Below are 9,003 nucleotides of genomic sequence, written 5' to 3'. Positions count from 1 at the left end.
AATCCAGAAAAGAGCTTTCAACCCTGCATTTCATATCCTTTGTCTGATAGTTGCTGAAAATATTAGCAACTCATGAAGTAAAATCAGTACCATTAAATACTGAGGAAAGCATTCACTTGATTCATTTTTGGCCTGTTTTTTTCTTTAATTACCCTGTGGTTTTTTGTTTTGTTTTGTTTTAGTCTGAGGGTCATGGTTGTTACTGATGTTAAATATAGTAAAAAGATGCCAGGTGCAGTGGCTCACACCTGTAATCCTATCACTTTGGAAGGCTGAGGCAGGTGGATCACAAAGTTAGGAGTTCAAGACAAGCCTGGCCAACATAGTGAAATCCCATCTCTACTAAAAATACAAAAGTTAGCCAGGCATGGTGGCATATGCCTGTAGTCCCAGCTACCTGGGAGATTAAGGCAGGAGAATCACTTGAACCAGGGAGGCAGAGGTTGTGCTGAGCCGAGATGGCACCATTGCACTCTGGCCTAGGCCACAGAGTGAGACTCTGCCTCAAAAAAATAATATATATATGAAAAAAAAACATTTTTTTCCTCATATAAGTTTATGATTCATTTTTTCCCAGACTAAAACCTCATTTTACTTTACCTTATGCTACTAATATAGAATCTCACTGTCAACCCAATTCCTTTTTTATTATTATTATACTTTAAGTTATGAGGTACATGAACAGATCATATAGGATTCTTACATAGGTATACGCATGCCGTAGTGGTTTGCTGCATCCAACCCACTGTCACCTACATTAGATATTTCTCCTAATGTTATTCCTCCCCAATCACCCCACCCCCTGCTATCCCTCCTTTATGATGCATACCCCAAAGAGGTCCCAGAGTATGAAGTTCCATTCCCTGTGTCCATGTGTTCTTGTTGTTCAACACTCACTTATGAGTGAGAACATGCAATGTTTGGTTTTCTGTTCTTGTATCAGTTTGCTGAGAATGATGGTTTCCAGATTCATCCATGTCCCTGCAAAGGACAACAACGCATCCTTTTTTATGGCTGCATAGTATTCCATGGTGTTTACGTGCCACATTTTCTTTATCCAGTCTATCCTTGATGAGCATTTGGGTTGGTTCCAAGTCTTTCCTATTGTAAACAGTGCTGCGATGAACATAGACACACATGTGTCTTTATAATAGAATGATTTATAATCCTTTGGGTATATACTCAGTAATGGGATTGCTGGGTCAAATGGTATTTCTATTTCTAGATCCTTGAGGAATTGCCACACTGTCTCCCATGATGGTTGCACTAATTTATACTCCTACCAACAGTGTAAAAGTGTTCCTATTTCTCCACATCATCTCCAGCATCTGTTGTCTCCAGATTTTTTAATGATCACCATTCTAACTGGCATAAGATGGTATCCCAATGTGGTTTTGATTTGCATTTCTCTAATGACGAATGATGATGAGCATTTTTTCATATGTTTGTTGGCAGCATAAATGTCTTCTTTCAAAAAGTGCCTATTCATATCCTTCACCCACTTTTTGATGGGTTTGTTTGTTTTGTTCTTCTAAATCTGTTTTAGTTCTTTGTAGATTCTGGATATTAGCCCTTTGTCAGATGGGTAGCTTGAAAAAATTTTTCCCATTCTGTTGGTTGCCACTTCACTCTAATGATTGTTTCTTTTGCTGTGCAGAAGCTCTTGAGTTTAATTAGATCCCATTTGTCTATTTTGGCTTTTGTTGCCAATACTTTTGGTGTTTTAGTCATAAAGCCCTTGCCTATTCCTGTATCCTTAATGGTACTGCCTAGGTTTTCTTCTAGGGTTTTTATAGTGTTAGGTCTTATGTTTAAATCTTTAATCCATCTGGAGTTAATTTTTGTATAAGGTGTAAGGAAGAGGTCCAGTTTCAGCTTTCTGCACATGATTGGCCACTTTTCCCAACATCATTTTTTAAACAGGGAATCCTTTCCCCATTGCTTGTTTTTGTCAGGTTTGTCAAAGATCAGATGGTTGTAGATGTGTGGCGTTACTTCTGAGGCCTCTGTTACGTTCTATTGGTCTATATCTCTGTTTTGGTACCAGTACCATGCTGTTTTGATTACTGTAGCCTTATAGTATAGTCTGAAGTCGGGAGCATGATGCCTCTAGCTTTGTTCTTTTTGCTTAAGATTGTCTTGGCTATGCAGGCTCTTTTTTGGTTCCACATGAAGTTTAAGGTGGTTTTTTCCAGTTTTGTGAAGAAGGTCAATGGTAGCTTGATGGGGATAGCATTGAATCTGTAAATTACTTTGGGCAGTATGGCCATTTTCACAATATTGATTCTTCCTAACCATGAGCATGGAATGCTTTTCCATTTGTTTGTGTTTTCTCTTATTTCCTTGAGCAGTGGTTTGTAGTTCTCCTTGAAGAGGTCTTTCACATCCCTTTTCAGTTGTAATCCTATGTACTTTATTCTCTTTGTAGCATTTGTGAGTGCGAGTTTGCTCTTGATTTGGCTCTCTGTTTGTTATTGGTGTATAGGAATGCTTGTGATTTTTGCACATTGATTGTGTATCCTGAGACTTGCTATAGTTGCTTATCAGTTTCACAGATTCTAGACTGAGAAAATGGGGTCTTCCAAATAAATAATCATGTCATCTGCAAATAGAGACAATTTGACTTCCTGTTTTCCTAATTGAATACCTCGGGATATCAGCACTGATTCCACAGAAATACAAACTACCATCAGAGATTACTATAAACATCTCTATACACATAAACCAGTAAATCTAGAAGAAACAGATAAATTCCTGGACACTTATACCCTCCCAAGACTAAATCAGGAAGAAGTTGCATCCCTGAATAGACCAATAATGAGGGTCTAAAGTTGAGGCAGCAATTAATAGCCTACCAACCAAAAAAAGTCCAGTGCCAAATGGGTTCACAGCCAAATTCTACCAGACATACAAAGAGGAGCTGATACCATTCCTTCTGAAACTATTCCAAATAATACAAAAAGAGAGAATCATCCCTAACTCATTTTATGAGACCAATATCATCCTGATACTAAAACCTGGCAGAGACACAACTAAAAAAGAAAATGCAAATCAAAAAAAGAAAATGCAAATCAAAACCAGATTGAGATACCATCTCATGCCAGTTAGAATGGTGATATACCCAGTAATGTGATTGCTGGATCAAATGGTATTTCTATTTCTAGATCCTTGAGGAATCACCACACTGTCTTCCATGATGGTTGCACTAATTTACAATCCTTGCAAAAATCTCGATGCAAAAATCTTTAATAAAATACTGGCAAACTGAATGCAACAGCACATCTAAAAGCTTATCCATCTTGATCAAGTGGGCTTCATTCTGGGGATGCAAGCCTGGTTTGATGTATGCAAATCTATAAATGTAATCCATCACATAAACAGAACCAAAGACAAAAACCATATGATTATCTCAATAGATACAGAGAAGGCCTTCAACAAAATTCAACAGCCCTTTATGCTAAAAACTCTCAATAAACTAGGCATCAATGGAATGTATCTCAAAAAGCTATTTATGATGAACTCACAGCTAATATCATGCTGAATGGGCAAAATCTGTAAGCATTCTCTTTGAAAACTGGCACTAGACAAGGTACCCTCTCTCACCATTCCTATTCAACATAGTATTAGAAGTTGTAGCCAGAGCAATCAGGCAAGAAAAAGAAATAAAGTGTATTCAATTAGGAAAACAGGAAGTCAAATTGTCTCTATTTGCAGATGACATGATTATTTATTTGGAAGACCCCATTTTCTCAGTCTAGAATCTGTGAAACTGATAAGCAACTATAGCAAGTCTCAGGATACACAATCAATGTGCAAAAATCACAAGCATTCCTATACACCAATAACAAACAGAGAGCCAAATCAAGAGCAAACTCGCACTCACAAATGCTACAAAGAGAATAAAGTACATAGGATTACAACTGAAAAGGGATGTGAAAGACCTCTTCAAGGAGAACTACAAACCACTGCTCAAGGAAATAAGAGAAAACACAAACAAATGGAAAAGCATTCCATGCTCATGGTTAGGAAGAATCAATATTGTGAAAATGGCCATACTGCCCAAAGTAATTTACAGATTCAATGCTATCCCCATCAAGCTACCATTGACCTTCTTCACAAAACTGGAAAAAACCACCTTAAACTTCATGTGGAACCAAAAAAGAGCCTGCATAGCCAAGACAATCTTAAGCAAAAAGAACAAAGCTAGAGGCATCATGCTCCCGACTTCAGACTATACTATAAGGCTACAGTAATCAAAACAGCATGGTACTGGTACCAAAACAGAGATATAGACCAATAGAACGTAACAGAGGCCTCAGAAGTAACGCCACACATCTACAACCATCTGATCTTTGACAAACCTGACAAAAACAAGCAATGGGGAAAGGATTCCCTGTTTAAAAAATGATGTTGGGAAAAGTGGCCAATCATGTGCAGAAAGCTGAAACTGGACCTCTTCCTTACACCTTATACAAAAATTAACTCCAGATGGATTAAAGATTTAAACATAAGACCTAACACTATAAAAACCCTAGAAGAAAACCTAGGCAGTACCATTAAGGATACAGGAATAGGCAAGGGCTTTATGACTAAAACACCAAAAGTATTGGCAACAAAAGCCAAAATAGACAAATGGGATCTAATTAAACTCAAGAGCTTCTGCACAGCAAAAGAAACAATCATTAGAGTGAAGTGGCAACCAACAGAATGGGAAAAATTTTTTCAAGCTACCCATCTGACAAAGGGCTAATATCCAGAATCTACAAAGAACTAAAACAGATTTAGAAGAACAAAACAAACAAACCCATCAAAAAGTGGGTGAAGGATATGAATAGGCACTTTTTGAAAGAAGACATTTATGCTGCCAACAAACATATGAAAAAATGCTCATCATCATTCGTCATTAGAGAAATGCAAATCAAAACCACATTGGGATACCATCTTATGCCAGTTAGAATGGTGATCATTAAAAAATCTGGAGACAACAGATGCTGGAGATGATGTGGAGAAATAGGAACACTTTTACACTGTTGGTAGGAGTATAAATTAGTGCAACCATCATGGGAGACAGTGTGGCAATTCCTTAAGGATCTAGAAATAGAAATACCATTTGACCCAGCAATCCCATTACTGAGTATATACCCAAAGGATTATAAATCATTCTATTATAAAGACACATGTGTGTCTATGTTCATCGCAGCACTGTTTACAATAGGAAAGACTTGGAACCAACCCAAATGCTCATCAAGGATAGACTGGATAAAGAAAATGTGGCACGTAAACACCATGGAATACTATGCAGCCATAAAAAAGGATGCGTTGATGTCCTTTGCAGGGACATGGATGAATCTGGAAACCATCATTCTCAGCAAACTGATACAAGAACAGAAAACCAAACATTGCATGTTCTCACTCATAAGTGAGTGTTGAACAACAAGAACACATGGACACAGAGAGAGGAACATCACACACTGGGGTCTGTTGGGGATGGGGGGACTAGTTGAGGGATAGTAGGCGATTGGGAATTTGGGGAGGGATAACATTAGGAGAAATACCTAATGTAGGTGACAGGGGGATGAATACAGCAAACCACTATGGCAAGTGTATACCTCTGTAACAATCCTTCAAGATCTGCACATGTACCCTGGAAATTAAAGCATAATAAAAAGAAAATGACATAAGGGTATAAATACTAATTTGAAGGATGTTTATAAATGTAAAAAAAAACAGTATAGTAGGTATTATATGATCTCACGTTATTATTAAGATATTTGTAGTGCTCACTTTGTCAGCACATATACTAAAATTAGAATGATATAGAGATTAGCATGGCACCTGTGCAAGGATATATGAAAGTTTTTGAAGCATACTATATTTTTAAAACACATCAAAATACAAAGATTAGTGATATTATGAAGCAGCCACATAAACAAGTCTGCAAAATAACCAGCTAACATCATCATGACAGAATCAAATTTACACATAACAATATTAACCTTAAATGTAAATGGGCTAAATCCCCCAATTAAAAGACACAGAATGGCAAGCTGGATGAAGAGCCAAGTCCCACTGGTATGCTGTCTTTAAGAGATCCATCTTATGGGTCAAAGACATATCTAGCCTCAAAACAAAGGGAAGGAGGACAACTTATGAAGCAAATGGAAAACAGAAAAATGCAGAGGTTGCAATTCTAGTTTCTGACAAAACAGACTTTTTAAACCAAGACAGATAAAAGAAGACAAAGAAGGACATTACATAATGGTAAAGTGTTCAATTCAACAAGAAGAGATAACTGTCCTAAATATATATGCACCCAATACAAGAGCACTAAGATTCATAAGCAAATTCTTAGAGACCTACAAAGAGATTTAGACTCCCACACAGTAATAGTGGGAAACTTTAACACCCCATTGTCAATATTAGATCATCAAGACAGAAAATTAACAAACATATTCAGGATCTGAACTCAGCTCTGGATCAAGTAGACCTGATAGATTTCTACAGAACTCTCCCCCCTAAAGCAACAGAATATATATTCTTCTCATTGTCATACAGCACTCACTCAAAAACTGATCACAAACTTGGAAGTAAAACATTTCTCAGTAAATGCAAAGAACTCAAATGATAACAAACAGTCTCTCAGATCACAGCAAAATCGAATTAAAACTTAAGCTTAAGAAATTAATTCAAAACCACACAACTACAAGGAAATTGATCAACCTGCTCCTGAATGACTCTTGGGTAAATAGTAAAATTAAGGCAAAAATCAAGAAGTTATTTGAAACTAATTGGAACAAAGAGACAATGTTTCAGAATCTCTGGGACTGAGCTAAAGCAGTGTTAAGAGGGAAATCTATAGCACTAAATGCCTACATCAAAAAGCTAGAAAGATTTCAAGTTAACAACCTAATGTCACAACTAAAAGAATGAGAGAAACAAGAGCAAACAAACCTCAAAGCTAGAAGAAGACAAGAAATAACCAAGATCAGAACAGAACTGAAGGATACAGAGACATAAAAAAAAATTAATTAAAAAACGAAAAAAATCAACAAATCGAGAAGCCATTTTTCTTTAAAAAAGTAATAAAATAGGTAAACTACTACCTAGACAAATAAAGAATAAAGAGAAAAGAATCAAATAGAGACAATTAGAAATGATAGGGGAGCTATCCCCATTGATGCCACAGATACAAAGAATCATCAGAGAATACTATAAACAGCTCTATACACATAAACTAGAAAATCTAAAATAAAGTGATAAATTCCTGGACACATACAACCTCCCAAGACTGAACCAGGAAGTACAATCCCTGAATAAACCCGTAACAAGTTCCAAAATTGAGGCAGTAAGAAATAGCCTACCAACCAAAAAAAGGAAAGCCCAGGACCAAATGGATTTACAGATGAATTCTACCAGAGGTACCAAGAGAAGCCAGTACCATTTCTTCTGAAACTATTCCAAACAATTGAAAAGGAGGGACTTCTCCCTAACTCATTTTCTGAGGCCAGCATCATCCTGATACCAAAACATGGAAGAGATATAACATCAAAAAAGAATATTTCAGGCCAATATCTCTGATGAACATCAATGAAAAATTCCTTAATAAAATACTGGCGAACCAAATCCAGTAGCAAATGAAAAAGTTTATCCACCAGGATCAAGTTGGCTTCATCCATGAGATGCAAGGTTGGTTCAACATACACAAATCAATAAATGTGGTTCATCACATAAATAGAACTAAAGACAAAAAATACATGATTATCTCAATAGATGCAAAAAAGCCCTTCAATAAAATTCGCCAACACTCTGTATCATAATAAAACTAAGTATTGAAGAAACATACTTCAAAATAATAAGAGCTATATATGAGAAACCCACAGCCAACATCATGCTGAATGGGCAAAAACTGGAAGCATTCCCCTTGAAAACTGGCACAAGACAAGGATGCCCTCTTTCACCACTTCTATTCAACATAGTATTGGAAGTCCTGGCCAGGGTAATCAGCTTCCACTGAGAAATAAAATAAAGAGTATTCAAATAGAATACTTTATTTGCAGATGACATGATCCTGTATCTAAAAACCCTATTGTCTCAGCCCAAAAGCTTCTTCATAAGCAACTTCAGCAATGTCTCAGGATACAAAAATTAATGTGCAAAAATCCCTAGCATTCCTGTGCATCAAAAACAGGCAAGCAGAGAGTCAAATCACAAATGAACTTCCATTCACAACTGCCACAAAAGGAAGAAAATACCTAGAAATACAACTAACAAAGGAAGTGTAGGACCTCTTCAAGGAGAATTGCAAACCAATTTTTAAAATATCAGATCAGAAAGGACATAAATAAGTGGAAAAACATTCCATGCTCATGGATAGGAAGTATCAATGTTGTGAAAATGGCCATACTGCCCAAAATAATTTATAGATTCAATGTTGTTCCCATTAAACTACCATTGACATTCTTCACAGAATTAGAAAAAAAAATTTAAAAATTCACATGGAACTAAAAAAGAGCCCAAATAGCCAAAACAATGCTAAGCAAAAAGTAGAAACCTGGAGGCATCACACTAACTGACCGAAAACTATAGTACAGGGTTACAGTAACCAATACAGCATGGTACTGGTACAAAAACAAACACATACACAAATGGAACAAAGTAGAGAACTCAGAAATAAGACCACATACCTACAAGCCTCTGATCTTTGACAAACTTGACCAAAACAAGCAATGAAGAAAAGATTCCTTAGTTGACAAATTGTGTTGGGAAAACTAGCTGGCCATATGCAGAAAATTGAAACTAGACCCCTTCCTTACACCTTAAACAAAATTTAACTCCAGATGGATTAAAGACTTGACTGTAAACCCTGAACTATAGAAAACTGAGAAGTAAATCTAGGTAATACCATTTAAGACATTGGCATGAGCAGAGATTTCATGACAAAAACACCAAAAGCAATTGCAACAAAAGCAAAAATTGATAAATGGGATCTAATTAAGCTAAAAA

The 9,003-nt window shown here is 36.4% G+C and overlaps 1 non-coding gene across 1 annotated transcript; it reads left to right on the top strand.

Annotated features, from left to right (window-relative positions):
• Positions 1-5,776: 5,776 nt before the first annotated feature.
• Positions 5,777-5,879, top strand: LOC135274979 (U6 spliceosomal RNA). Its single transcript, XR_010342716.1, has one exon. It is a non-coding gene; the product is annotated as a U6 spliceosomal RNA (small nuclear RNA).
• The last annotated feature ends 3,124 nt before the right edge of the window (positions 5,880-9,003 follow it).

The sequence above is a fragment of the Aotus nancymaae genome, unplaced genomic scaffold (assembly GCF_030222135.1).
Source record: "Aotus nancymaae isolate 86718 unplaced genomic scaffold, 86718_ANA_hifiasm-v0.15.2.pri h1tg000014l, whole genome shotgun sequence".
NCBI classification, from domain to species: domain Eukaryota; kingdom Metazoa; phylum Chordata; class Mammalia; order Primates; family Aotidae; genus Aotus; species Aotus nancymaae.
Note: the sequence above shows the minus strand (reverse complement) of the source record. Positions and strands in the feature narration are given on the sequence as shown.